A 15662-nucleotide genomic window follows, 5' to 3' on the forward strand; every position below is an offset into this window, starting at 1 on the left:
TGTACAGACTTCTGCAACCTGATCGCAATATGCAACATCTGGGACTAACATTCTTAGCCACTCTAGCATGGTGGTGGAAAATAGTGTTTCATAAAGAAAGCACATAGTTTCCCCATATTTTTCTGCCTTCTCGCCACTAAATCAAATTGAGGAAATCGATGCCTTTGCAGCCTGAATGGAGAATGTTTCATGTAAGAACCGGTCCACCGGGGATACAAGTGTATATAACCGGCTTCATACAATGCCTTTGGACGGTGAGATGAAACCACTCAATATTGCCATCTGCCAGGATTTGGGCTAAACTCTGTGGCTGTGACAGCTAGTGAGGACCCCGTCTGTTTCTATTAATGCAAGTTCTATTACACTAACTTAGTGGATAAATGTCAGTCACACAGTCACTATAACATAAAGTCCACTTCCATCAACATGTCAGTTTATTCAAATAATAATTTCAGTGTTGTTCAGGTGTCAGATAATGACAAATTACAATAACTGGCAGTGCTTCACTCCAAAATGATTCCGACATGGCGCAGGAAACATTTTGAAAATAGAAAGATTTATTTCAAATGTTAGAACAGGAGAACTGGACTAGCAATTCTGTAACTATAAGAAAATACAACTAACTAATCTGAAACATGAGTATAAAAATAAGTGGTCATACAAATGGTGATTTAATTTGTAAAGCAGATGTGTCAGCTCTCCAGGTGTTCTAACATTATAACACCCTCTTAATGACAGACACTGACAGTAATACTGAAATATTATGTACACTCGGATACCATACATTAATTCGTTGTCATCTGGCCATGCTAGAAAATATGGAATAAATGGCACTAACTATAAATTCTGCTTACTCTTACCCACACCCTAACCCCTGTTTGACTAAATCATGCAATTGCTCAACAGTTCTTCTGTATTAGCCAATTCTATCATGGTCATGTAGTGACTACTGCACAAATCCCCTGACCGCCAATTCAGATTGGCCCACTCCCATCAGAGTGAAAAGTCAACAACCACAAAAATCAGGCGAGGGGGCATTTCCTCTTTCTGAGGCGTGGGGACTTGGTTGCCTTAGTGATGGCATTCATGAGCAGGCCAGAGAGGCACATAGGGGCGTCCTGGGAGGAGGGAGGGCAGCATTTCTGGAAGACAGCAGGGGAGGAGGGCTTCTCTGCAGAACAGCGGCTCTCTGCCAGCGTCACTAGCTGGGTTCACAGTCAAAGAGAGAAGTTATGAAAACAACAATATCAAAAAGCCTGCTACATCCTTAGACCTACAATATAACTTTAAGTCTAAGATCTTGTAGACACCTGAAGGCCAATCATGTTCATTTTATCCCAATGGGACAACCTGGTTAATATGAGAAATGGGGTTGTCTGAGTGAACCTGCATTATTAAGTGTCAAACTCACCTGTATCTGAACACATGCAGTTCTCTGGTCTGCTGGCAGGGAGCAGCATTGGTCCACTAAGTTCTGGACAGGGAGATCCACAGGGAAGCTGAGAGAGCAGATTGCAAGATCATCTCAGTATACTACATCTTTGTTTTACTCGATAATCAAACCAAATCAGTCAAAGGGCTTTGTTAGACAGATATGTACAAATGTCCCTGGATTAAACTAGCTGCTGTAATAAGATACTTGTGAAAGTTATTGTATCCTACTGTTTTTAAACTTTTGGTAATGGTCTTTGATACAATGCAAATCTGGAATTTTAATGTCATTAATTAACCACTTTTCCATCCACAGTTTTACTGCGAGTAAGGTCATACCGTATAAAACAAAACCACAACAACTGTAATGGAAACAGGAGCTTTCAGTGAAATGTTATAAATGCCAACAGATAACTGTTCGTTTGACATGGTGGGATCGTTTTGTGTCCGTAAAATGTATTATGTGAGAAATGGCGGTGGAAACAGCTTTATGGGCAAATATTGATATAATAACCATCATAGCAAAGTAATCTTGTAGTCACGTGATATGGTGTGGTCCTTCCACTACGACTCAGGAAACTATACAGTTTATTAGGCTACAGATTAAATAAATGATCAACTTCACAGGGTAGTGAAAGTGCACAGTGATGAGCTTGATGTTCCTTTCCAATAAATATTGAGGGTCTTATTCTGGTGACATGATGATTGATGATTGACTGCCATTTGAAAAAATGTCAATATTGGTTGCTGTTATCCATAATAAATCTCATCATGTAGACTAGCTTACCCACACTGTATCTGCTAGTTGGCTGGAGCGAATGTGCCAAGACCAGAGTTGGCACATTTACTATTTATAACAACCGTTTCTGTGACAAATCTATCAGTAGAGTTGGGAATATGATGGAAACACACTGATCTTTCGATTTTTATTCAGTAAAATGGGAAAAAAATACATTTTGTGTGCACTACAAAAATCAGCAACAAGTCAGTTTGGTGGAAACACACCACTTGTGGGAAAATGCGCAAATTTAAAATCTGTCGCCAGTCGGATGGAAACATAGCTACAGTCACCATCTACTTCAGTGAAATGTACCCTTTCTGAAAGGTCTGGTTCTGTCACCCAGAAAGATAAACAATCGGGCTGGGCAGCATAAAAATGTGACTGAGAAGGAAAAAGGTTAAATTAAACACACACACACAAAATAATGCTAAACAAACACACTTACTTCTTCTTGATGACCTTGTATGTTTCACAGATGTGTCTGAGGGTGTTAGTCTGTGGTACGGCAGAGGCAGAGTCAAGCTTTTGGTCATAGTCTGGATGAGGGGCGCGGGAGGAGAAACAGGTATACCTGTCCTCACCTTCTCCCACATCACAACAGGAGGAGTTGTGAGGTCTCCCCTTCTGCTCTTCCTCACAGAACCTGTCAAGCACCTCACGCCACTAAGAGAGGAGAGAGATGAAAACATATATATTATTTTTCACTGTATAGACGATAGTTTATACAGATATTTCTGTTTAGTGGCCTTCTTCAGCATAGGTATGAATTGGATCCTTACTTTTCCCATGTTGACAAGTTCAGGTAGGAAGGCCATAGCACATAGCCCATACACACACACTCCTTACCATTCCCTCAGCACAGGGTAGCACATCCTCCTGACCCTTACAGCAGTGTTTGAACCCTCTCTCCAGGCGGTTCACGGCCTTTGATTGGCGGGCCAGCCAGCCAAAGCCTGTACGTGGCAGGCACTTGGGGGTATAGAGAGGGCGGTGCTTGCGTAGACGGCAGACCAATCCGATGTTGTCGAAAGTGGGGCGTCCAGGGGGGAAGCTGATGTCAGAGTCTCTGGGAGTAGCTTGGGGGCCACTTCTTGTGCTTCTCCCCTCTGACAGCATGTGGACCAGACTGGGACCTGGGAGGAAAGGACACAATACATGTAGTCGTTAGTTGCCATAAAAAATGACCATTTGAACCTAACATTAACCCTAAACAAGGGCTGTGGAGGTCATGAAATGTCTGCCGGTGATTGTCATGCAAATAACTTGACAGTAATTCACAGTTGATTAGGCCTACATAAACACATTTAGCATCTCCTGACTTCCACACATAGCATAGCCTACAACCACTGATGCAGACCTTTGGAACAACTACATTTGAATATGCCTAATAAATTCATTTAATATAGCCTTGTTCCCAAACTTTTTATAGTCCCGTACCCATTCAAACATTCCAACTCTGGCTGCGTACTCCCTCTAGCACCAGGGTCAGTGCACACTCAAATGTAATTTGCAAATAAATTCATAAAAAATCCTACAATGTGATTTTCTGTATTTTTTTTTTCTAATTGTGTCTGTCATAGTTGAAGTGTACCTATGATGAAAATGACAGGCCTCTCATCTTTTTAAGTGGGAGAACTTGCACAATTGGTGGCTGACTAAATACTTTTTTGCCCCACTGTAAGACGCATCTAGACCCTTCTTATTAATGCTATTTGTTGCTTTTATATATGTCTTACTACTCGAAAGTCGTCTTTTAATTCTCGCTCAAAAAACTCCTGTGGCTTATTTTGTTTCTAAATGTCTGCGCAAGAGGTAAGGTTTCATCGAGTTGTGAGATAGTACTTTTGCACATATAACACACTGTGGCTGAGGAGAGGCACTGCTCCCAATATAAGTGAATCCCAAATCAATGTAGTTGTCATCATATTTGCGCCTCTTCGATGGTCAAATGTCCCTCGGTGCTTTCCCGGGTAAGGAGGCAGTAGCTCTTCGGCTGCATCAGATTAAAAACTGTCAAGTGTCCATGCTACCTGGGCTAACAACACATGTATAATTAATTATGCTAGCATTGGATGTGCTCGTGGAAGCGGATCAACTTGTGTCGTCAATAGGTGCAGTACTGCTGGTAGTAGCAGTACCACCATTAGAGCTGGTATGTGTCTCCGTGGACGTGGGACTTTTTTTTAACCATTTATCCATTTTCGAGCTAACGGAATAAGCAGCTGCCTCGTTTGGCTACATACGGAATTCCGGCGAGGGAGTAACGGTCAACGTGATGTTAATTATTTGACTAGGCTACCTGTATTTGACATTGTGTTGTTATTTCGCTGAACACTAGATGGTTTAATTTAATTTTTGGCAGTGAAACGAGGCTACTAAGGCGAGAACAAACAACTCAACCAAATGTATAGCCCCGTTGGAAAATATAAAACGGACTGTTTGAAAATGTGAAGAACATTTTTTTAAAGTATTATTCTAAAACATTTTTTAAATGTGAATCACACTTTTATCTGGCGTACTCCCGACGGCATTGCGTACCCCAGTTTGGGAATACCTGGCCTACACCATCACAATAAATCCAATAAATGTATTATAGGCAGGTCTAAAGAAACATGATATGAAGAAAATGTAGAACAGAATAGCATACTCAGAAGAACAGAATAGCATACTTAGTTGTCCTTATGTTAGTCCCTGATCAGGCTATGCCATATGTCTGTGGGCTACACTAGTTCATTTAGCAGACAAGATTGTCTTAGACTTCCGTGGCATTCTATAGTATGAAGAATACAATTGAACATAGCTGAATAAAATAGAAAGGATATTTCCTCCAAACGATTTCTGAGATAGCTGCATGTGCGCACTATTTTTTAATGAACAAAAAACACTTTTTACACATTTTGTTACATTTCAGCCTTATTCTAAAATGGATTAAAGAAAACAAATTCTCAATCTACAAACAATGCCCCGTATTCAAAGAGCAAAAACAGTTTTTTGTAATCTTTTGCTAATTTATTACAAATAAAAAACAAATACCTTATTTCCATACTGTACCAGTCAAAAGTTTGGACACACCTACTCATTCCAGGGTTTTTCTATATTTTTTACTATTTTCTACACTGTAGAATAATAGTGATTACATCAAACCTATGAAAAACACATATGGAATTATGTAGTAATCAAAAATGTGTTAAACAAATCAAAATATATTTTATATTTGAGATTCTTCAAAGTAGCCACCCTTTGCCTTGATGACAGATTTGCACTCTTAGCATTCTCCCAACCAGCTTCACCTAGAATGCTTTCCAACAGTCTTGAAGGAGTTCCCACATATGCTTAGCATGTGTGTCCAAACTTTTGACTGATGCTGTAAGTATTCTGAACCTTTTCTATGAGATTCGAAATTGAGCTCAGGGACTTCCTGTTTCCATTGATCATCCTTGAGATGTTTCTACAACTTGGAATCCACCCGTGGTAATTTGATTTGATTGGACATGATTTGGAAAGGCACACATCCGTTTATATAAGGTCCCACAGTTGGCAGTGCACGTCAGAGCAAAAACCAAGCCATGGGGTCGAAGGAATTGTCCATAGAGCTCCGAGATAGGATTGTGTCGAGTGAGAGATCTGGGGAAGGGTACCAAAACATTTCGGCAGCATTGAAGGTCCCCAAGAACACAGCGGCCTCCATCATTCTTAAATGGAAAAACAACTCCAGAGTTCCTCTGTGGAGATGTTTGTCCTTCTGGAAGGTTCTCCCTTCTCTGCAGTACTCCACCAAACAGGCATTTACGGTAGAGCGGCCAGACAGAAGTCACTCCTCAGTAAAAGGCACACGACATTCTGCTTGGAGTTTGCCAAAATGCACCTAAAGGTATCTCAGCTCACGAGAAACAAGATTCTCTGGCCTGATGAAACCAAAACTGAACTTTTGTCCTGAATGCAAAGTCTCATGTCTGGCAGAAACCTGGCACCATCACTATGGTGAAGCATGGTGGTGACAGCATCATGCTGTGGGGAGGGTTTTCAGCGGCAGGGACTGGAAGACTAGTCAGGATCAAGGGAAAGATGGAACTGCGCAAAGTACAGAGAGATCCTTGATGAGAACCTTCTCCAGAGCACTCAGGACCTCAGAATGGGACAAAGGTTCACCTTCCCACAGGACAATGACCCTAAGCACACAGCCAAGACAACGCAGGAGTGGCTTCGGGATAAGTCTCTGAATGTCCTTGAGTGGCCCAGCCAGAGCCTGGACTTGAACCCAATCGAACATCTCTGTTGAGACCTGAAAATAGCTGTGCGGTCAACACTCCCCATTCAACCTGATGGAGCTTGAGAGGATCTGCAGAGAAGAATGGGAGAAACTCCCCAAATACAGGTGTGCCAAGCTTGTAGCGTCATACCCAAGAAGAATCAAGGCTGTAATCGCTGCCAAAGGTGCTTCAACAAAATACTGAGTAATGGGTCTGAATACTTATGTAAATGTCACATTTCTGTATAAAAAAATGTTTAAAAAATGTTTTTGCATTATGGTGTATTGTGTGTAGATTGAGGGGGTAAAAGCGATTTAATCGAGTTTAGAATAAGGCTGTAACATAACATGGTAAAAGCAATTTAATCCAGTTTAGAATAAGGCTGTAACATAACAAAATATGGAAAAGGTCTGAATACTTTCCGAATGTACTTTATATGCTTAATTTTGAGTTATTTATGCAGCTTTAGTTGTCATACAAATGTTAGGCTATAGGTTTTGATATTGAATAGGTTCTAAGGCTGCATGATGTGACTGATGATGCTTTAGAAAAAAGCAGGAAAGTTATGTGCTCTGCTCTGTTTCTTGCGCAGGCTGCACATACTTCATCATTCACAATTTCACAAGCACTTGATAATATTCTCACCCATCAGACTCTTCTTAATTTAATCTGATCTTTACATATAGCCTACTAATATGTGTGGAATTACTTTTGATTAGAATGGCCCACCTCTTCCAGATGGACGTCATATTCTATTTGTGTCCTTCTCGTAGGACTATTATATAGACAGTGTCATTTTTTTATTGAAATTGTTGTCGCTGTCAACAGAGTAGGCTACCCTTTAATTTGTCATATAAAAAATATTCTGCTAATGTCTCCAGTCATATATAGAGTAGTAGAAATGAATAAAATGTGTTTATAAAAAGGCTACATTTTTCCCGTTCAAAAAAAGAATAAATGTAGGCCTATCTGATACAGCCTAGCCATACTCTAGTCTATGCTATACACGCTCATGCATTGAATGGTATATTTTTGCGAACAATGATTGAGTTCTATTATTAGCCTAAATTATGACTCTCCAATCTACTCACATTTCCAATAGTAGGCTATTTTACATAAGAAACAGCATTATGCTTTATTATAAAAGGTGCATTTTTATAGTGAAAAATATCTTCCCCCCCTATGTTTGCCAATTAGGCTACACCGGTTGTAAAGCAGATTAATGTGCTTAATTTTAAGAATTGAGACATAAATATATCAGCACAAGAAAGCTGGGATCCTCTTTTATATAATGGCCAGTCAAAACTCTGTTTTCACACGCAACTGCGCACTGACTGAGTTTATAAGAACACATGTTTCACTAGGCTCTGTAGGCTATGTGCTCTCTTGTGTCCCAGGGGTTCTAGGTCTGTAGGCTATGTGGTCTTTAACCGTGTCCCAGGGGTTCTAGGCCTGCAGGCTGCGTTTGGAGTTATTTGGCCAGGTTAGTTATGATACAAACCTTGTCAGAACATATAGGCCTATGGGCTAGGCTACATGACATGCGCGACTATGATTTGAAAAAGTTGCACAAAAAAAAGCATGCGCTGTTTCTTGCCTTATGCACATACTGGGCACCATTAACATATTATAATATTGTCACCCATTAGACTAGTTTAATCTTGCCTTTACATATACTAAATAGGGATGTTTGATATATTGTGAACATCTTGGAATCGGATGATATTAGCTAAAAATGCCAACATCGGTATCAACCGATGTCTAGTTTAACGCCAATTGTGCAAAACCGATGTCAAAGCAGGCATGCATACCTATTTAACGAAGGTACATGACATAATGACGCCACGTAAAAGTTTGCACTATTTGTGCAACACAGCATTCCTAAACTAGCCCACAATGTATGCTGTGTGGATCGAGCAGTCAACAAGTAAAAATGTCAGCAAGACAACTCAAAGGTGAAATCCATTAAAGCCAAGATAATGGCATTCATTGCCCTTGACAATCAACCGTTCTCTGTCGTTGGTAATGTTGACTTTTGCCAACTGGTCAAGCACCAGTTAACACTACCAAGTGCGCTATTTTTCTGATATTGCCCTACCGGAGTTACACAGTAATCTCATCACTGCTATTGTCTTGACGACGTACATACTATGGAACGCCGCTGCAGTCTTTGCGTGTCAAAAAATATATAGTAGCTCTGTCAAAGCTGTACAAAAAAGTCTGCAAACAAGCAAACACTGGCCACGAACGATGTGTTTACAATACCGCATTGGTAATAAAGCATCATTTGTTCGACCGCAACTTCTGGGGTAGCAAGCTTTAGCTTGGTACATAGCTAGCACCAATTCAACCAGCCTGAACACAATGACCAGTAAAAACTGCTGTCATTTTCATTATTCTGAGCAATGATTTAGGAATCCTTGTAAGTATTAGCTAGGTTGACACATGTTGTTCGCCTATTGCAATTGAACATTAACATGAATCAAATAAGAACTGTCTTATAAATTAGGGTTATTTTAGATGCCACCTAGCTATATAGTTAGCTAGGTATCTATATAGTTTTATAGGTATCTATATAGTTAGCTAGGTATCTATATAGTTAGCTAGGTATCTATATAGTTAGCTAGGTATCTATATAGTTTTATAGGTATCTATATAGTTAGCTAGGTATCTATATAGTTAGCTAGGTATCTATAGCTACCGAAACAGATTATGTTGTGTTATTTGACACGTCAAATAGAGTCATTAGACTTGTATCTTTTTTGACACGCAAAGACCCAAACGGCGTTCCATAGAAATCCTGGTTGAGATTGAAACGACTGAACATATTAACAACGAAACAGCACAGCAAATAAGTGAAAGAAATAGGTTTTGATCATGTTTTACTGGTAGTGGGGACATACATAAATGCCAACAAAATAACATTTTGGTCAGTGTGGGGTGTGTGTAACCTTTATTTAACTAGGCAAGTCAGTTAAGAAAAAAATATTACTTACAATGACGGCCTGGACAACGCTGGGCCAATTGTGTGCTGCCCTATGGGCCAATCACGGCCGGATGTGATACAGCCTGGATTCGAACCATGGACTGTAGAGACAGTCTTGCACTGAGGTGCAGAGCCTTAGACCTCTGCGTCCATGTGTGTGTTAACTATTTAACTATACTAGAATGCTTAAGGCCGCGAAAAAATGTAATATTGGTATCGGGTTTTTTTTGGCAAGGAAAATACTGAATATCGGTATCTGCCAAAAATGTAATATCGGTGCATCACTAATACTAAATATGATATGTATGAAATTAGTTTGGATTATTATCATGCAGCTATCAGAATAGGGGCAGGGGGAAGAATAAATGTAATACATACTCTATGAAGATGGTGCCGAAGAACATGGCTGACGTTTTACTTTCTCCCGACCAATTGTGCTTTTTTTTGTTCGTTTTTTTGCATTTTGTGTAACTTATTTTTTACTCATTGTGTACATAATGTTGCTGCTACCATCTCTTATGACCAAAAATAACTTCTGGACAGAACAGGGATTACTCACCACGGACTGGAATAAACTTTTCCTCTAATGAGTCCGACGAGAAGGATATCTTGCTTTCATTGGAACAGGACCAGATCCCCGGCTATTGTGTGAAGAAAAGACGCAGGAAAAGGTGCTGCAGATCGGGCATCCTTCTTAGAATCAGTAGGCGAGCGAGTAAACTCACACTGCCATCTGTTCTTCTTGCTAACGTGCAATCATTGGAAAATATAATGGATAACCTACAATTAAGATTATCCTACCAAGGGGACATTAAAAGCTGTAACATCTTATGTTTCACGAGACGTGGCTGAACGACAATATGGACAATATAGAGCTAGCGGGATTTTCCATGCACCGGCAGAACAGAGACGCTACCTCTGGTAAGACGAGGGGTGAGGGTGTGTGTCTAATAACAGCTGGTGCGGGATGTCTAATATTAAAGAAGTCTCGAGGTATTGCTCACCTGAGGTAGAGTACCTTATGATAAGCTGTAGACCACACTATCTACCAAGAGAGTTCTCATCTATATTATACGTAACTGTCTACTTAACACCACAGAACGAAGCTGGCACTAAAGACCGCTCTCAACCAATTCTATAAGGCCATAAGCAAAGAAGAAAATGCGTTGGACTAGTAACCAGAAGGTTGCAAATCCCCGAGCTGACAAGGTACAAATCTGTCGTTCTGCCCCTGAACAGGCAGTTAACCCACTGTTCCTAGGCCGTCATTGAAAATAAGAATTTGTTCTTAACTGACTTGCCTAGTTAAATAAAGGTTAAATAAAATAAAAAAAATTGGTCTACACGGACAAGTTCTGGCCTGGTTTAGATTTTATCTGTCGGAAAGATATCAGTTTGTTCTCTGTGAATGGTTTGTCCTCTGACAAATCAACTGTAAATTTCGGTGTTCCTCAAGGTTCTGTTTAAGGACCACTATTGTTTTCACTATATATTTTACCTCTTGGGGATGTAATTCGAAAACATAATGTTAACTTTCACTGCTATGCGGATGACACACAGCTGCACATTTGTCTAGGTCCCAAGAAACAAAGAGATCTTCTGTTGAATCTGACAATTAATCTTAATGGTTGTACAGTCGTCACAAATAAAACTGTGAAGGACCTCTGCATTACCCTGGACCCTGATCTCTCTTTTGACAAACATATCAAGACTGCTTTTTTCCATCTACGTAACATTGCAAAAATCTGAAACTTTCTGTCCAAAAATGATGCAGAAAAATTAATCCTTGCTTTTGTTACTTCTAGGTTAGACTACTGCAATGCTCTACTTTCTGGCTACCCGGATAAAGCACTAAATAAACTTCAGTTAGTGCTAAATACGGCTGCTAGAATCCTGACTCGAACCAAAAAATGTGATCATATTACTCCAGTGCTAGCCTCCCTACACTGGCTTCCTGTCAAGGCAAGGGCTGATTTCAAGGTTTTACTGCTAACCTACAAAGCATTACATGGGCTTGCTCCTACCTATCTCTCTGATTTGGTCCTGCCGTACATACCAACACGTACGCTACGGTCACAAGACGCAGGCCTCCTAATTGTCCCTAGAATTTCTAAGCAACCAGCTGGAGGCAGGGCTTTCTCCTATAGAGCTCCGTTTTTATGGAATGGTCTGCCTACCCATGTGAGAGACGCAAACTCTGTCTCAACCTTTAAGTCTTTACTGAAGACTCATCTCTTCAGTGGGTCATTTGATTGAGTGTAGTCTGGCCCAGGAGTGTGAAGATGAACGGAAAGGCTCTGGAGCAACGAACCGCCCTTGCTGTCTCTGCCTGGCCGGTCCTAGGACCATGCCTCAGGACTACCTGGCATGATGACTCCTTGCTGTCCCCAGTCCACCTGGCTGTGCTGCTGCTCCAGTTTCAACTGTTCTGCCTGCAGCTATAGAATCCTGACCTTATGTTTAATTATTTATCAGAATCTTCTACAGCCATGACATCATTTTCTGGAATTTTCCAAGCTGTTTAAAGGCACAGTCAACTTAGTGTATGCAAACTTCTGACCAACTGGAATTGTGATACAGTGAAATAATCTGGCTGTAAACAATTGTTGGAAAAATGACTTGTGTGTCATGCACAAAGTAGATGTCCTAACCGACTTGCCTAAACTATAGTTTGTTAACAATACATTTGTGGAGTGGTTGAAATTGACTTTTAATGACTCCAACCTAAGTGTATGTAAACTTCCGACTTCAACTGTACATGCACAAATTAAATCAACTAACCTGTACCCCCACACACTGACTCAGTACCGGTGCTCCTGGTACATAACCTCATTATTGTTATTCTTATTGTGTTACCTTTTATTATTACTTTTTATTTTAGTCTACTTGGTAAATATTTTCTTGACTCTTCTTGAACTGCACTGTTGGTTAAGGGCTTGTAAGTAAGCATTTCAAAGTAAAGTCTACACTTGTTGTATTCTGCGCATGTGACAAATATAGTTTGATTTGATGTAAATATACTTAAATAGCAAATAGAGGGCGCATTTTCTATGGTTAATATTCATGCAGCCAAGTAGGCTATACTCCTGTTGTAAAAGCGAAGCAATGTGCTTAATATTAGGAACGTTGATAAATAAATATAGTCTGCTTAGCCTATAGAAAGCTCTTTTTAAAAGAGGCCAAAAAAATTCCCACAATTGATTAGCCTATAGAACTGTTGCGCAACATGAGCTCATGGGCACTCATGAAGTGTTTGATTCGATTTTCGATTTACATTTCTATTGATGTCAGAGTGATTAGAGAGACAGTACGGTGCTGAGTAATAGCACATTAGCAACTGACTGTTAGCAAGTTTGGTACTCTACTAATAATCACCAGCACCATCAGAGCGCAGTTTTGGAGAAGCCTAGTTACCGTTAAACAGTCACGTGGAATTTGACTGCGGTCATGACTCCTAACCACCAGTGTGGCGGTAATACCGTCACCATAACAGCCCTGCCCTAAAACTAAAGTAAACCTCTCTCCCTCCCTTACTTGTGACAAGTGTTGGGGTTAAAGGTGAAGCCAGGTTCAGGTATGGGGGTGGTCGGCAGGTAGGTGGGGTCTGGGTTTTCCCTATGGAAACAGCTCAGTCTGTCCTCGCCCTCCATCTGGCAGCAGTGGTGTTGGCGTGTCTTCACTCGGGACTCCTCAGCACAGAATGTGGACAGGGTCTGTTCCCACTGTAAGTGACATATACAAACATCAATTCACACATGAAAAATAGAGAAAAAAAGAGGTCCTAAAATGGTGAAGATACAACTTTAGCGGGCCTGACTCATGAATGCCTTCCCCTCTACACAGCTACACAGCTATACAGATAGACTCCAAGGCTAATCTGTTGTGTCTGTATGGGCTTTCCTTCTACTGAGTCTCATCTTCCCTGAGCATCCTCTGTCCTCATCACTACTGCATCTGTGCACCTAGAAGGTGGTTCTGTTGGTACACTAGGAGTGAATGGACCTAAGCAGAACTGAACACAACACAACATGAAAGGACAGAATGGAACAGGACAGAATCCAATGTTGCCACAGAAACACTCACCGCCTGTGTAACGCAGCACAGCGTCACTTCCTGGACCTGCTGTGTCCCGTTCCCATGGCAACATGCGCTGTACCAGGACTCTACCCGGTTGACTGCTTCAGCTTGACGACGAAAGTCACTTCCACCGTTTAGGGGGAGGGAGTAGAAAGGGAACCGCGGACGATGGATGCTATGGAGACAGATGGCCTGGAGGTTCTTATGGGAGGGTCGGCCGGGGGGGAAGAGGGTACTGGGGTAGGAATTCCAAAACGAGCGAGGCCCAGCCCTTGGCCGAACTCTAGGTGTAAAGTCTGTGTCCGGGTACATGGTGATCTCCCCTGGAAGACAAATATACACACAGCACTGTGAGGGCATTGAAACACACACACACTGTCACACACACACACACACACACACACACACACACACACACACACACACACACACATACACACATAACAGGTCAGGAAGGGATTTGTTATCTGTGGAAGGGATGAGAGAATGTAAACACACACGCCCACATGTACTAGTTAATAAATAAGCCATAGCACTCTGACCATGTGATGTCAGTACTGTTGTTTTCCACCTAGATTTGTGGAAATCATGAAATCAGAATACTTAAAGCCCATATGTAACTTTTTGTGTGACCCAATTCACATAGAAATGTGACTTATAGATCTGTTATTCTCATTGACAGCAAGTCTAAGAAGCGGGAGATCTGTTCTAAGTGTACTATTTCTATGATTCCCATTTCTTAAGTTACATTTTTGCTTCTGGTTTTGTATACCAGCTGAAAATATAAATATTTTTGCCTATTGAAAATGTATTTCATAGCGGTTTAGATGGTACAATGATTCTCTACACTATACATTGCTTGTTTTGTCACAAACTGAAATTAACTATTTGAATTTTATCAAGCAGGAAATTGCAGAGCGACTTCTGCATATTGCACCTTTAATTAACATGGTGTGAATTCTCTAGTCTAGATGTTTGTTATACCTAGAATAATAGTTATACTGTTAGTATAGACTTGGACAAAGTTGTTCCACACTAAACTGGTGGAATGGAATGTATCACGTCCAACAAATAATGTTTTTCTTCATGATCTTGATAGGGCATAAAAATGGCCTCTTCTGTGCACTTCTAACAGACCATGCACAAACAGAAGGGGAGCCATAAACACATACCAGGACATAAAACAAGGACAGAAAGAACTGATGACTACATTCAAAAACCTCGTAAGCTACAAACCTTCAGACGAGCACACCAGCACTAATGCACACCAGCACGCTAGAGCCCAAGACCAACCCATTTTGAGTACTGATACTGGAGTTATCCTTGTCCTCTTTCACTGGACTGTTTCAACTCCCTCTGTTTTGCCCTCTTTCCCTGTGTTTAGCAAAGTTGTTCCAAAGCCACGCCAAGTTCAGGAAACGACTTGACAAACGACAGCTGGAATCCCTTCTTTTCAAACCGATATGTCCTTATGGAGTGGTATGAAACAGAGAATGAGTGTGTGAGAGCTGTGAGAGAGCATAAATACATGTATGGTTGTTCTGTGATTGGAGGGAAAAGAGGGAGGTATTTTCCCACCATTGGTCAGCAGTGCTATGTATTCATGGATGGAAGCCAGTCTCCCCCCCCAAAAAAAAAAATTGGCCAATAACAAAATAAATAATTGTCCTTCATTTCGCAAGAGGTTGAATGTATCACACTATGGAAAGCAACTGATTGTGCAAAACAGCGCCTCTCTGTATGTGTAATATCAAATGCAAGGGAAGCCAGCAAGCATTTGGTCTCCCTTGATAAAACACTTATAAAATAATAGCCAATCAGTGTTGAACTAAACCTAGCGAGCTCAGCTGTGAATGGTCCTGGCACACCCAAAAAAGTGTCAAGGAGGCCAGTTTGGATTTGGCTGCAGTCCAATCACATCAGATCATGTCACATCCAGAAACAATTTGAATCTTGTTGTGTTGATGTCCTCCAGTGACTAGCTAGCTAAAATTGTCCTAAATTAGCCATGGATGAAGATAGGGTTTTGGGCTTGTGGTTTTACTTAATTCTCCATACTGGCCAATGATTATGACAGCGATTCTGATCCAACCATAAAATGTATAGTGTCTCTTGCCTGAGAGGATGGAAGTTCAAT

At 40.8% G+C, this 15662-nt stretch overlaps 1 pseudogene across 1 annotated transcript; it reads right to left on the bottom strand.

The window, feature by feature from the left end:
* Window positions 1-411: 411 nt before the first annotated feature.
* LOC118376019 (extracellular matrix protein 1-like) lies at window positions 412-15014 on the bottom strand (annotated as a pseudogene). Its single transcript, XR_004823944.2, has 7 exons — window positions 14762-15014; window positions 13532-13848; window positions 12983-13170; window positions 3059-3345; window positions 2658-2875; window positions 1412-1499; window positions 412-1205 (listed from the first exon to the last, which is right to left on the bottom strand). The product of XR_004823944.2 is annotated as an extracellular matrix protein 1-like (transcript).
* Window positions 15015-15662: the final 648 nt, after the last annotated feature.

This window comes from Oncorhynchus keta, chromosome 34 (genome assembly GCF_023373465.1).
Source record: "Oncorhynchus keta strain PuntledgeMale-10-30-2019 chromosome 34, Oket_V2, whole genome shotgun sequence".
Taxonomy (NCBI): Eukaryota; Metazoa; Chordata; class Actinopteri; order Salmoniformes; family Salmonidae; genus Oncorhynchus; species Oncorhynchus keta.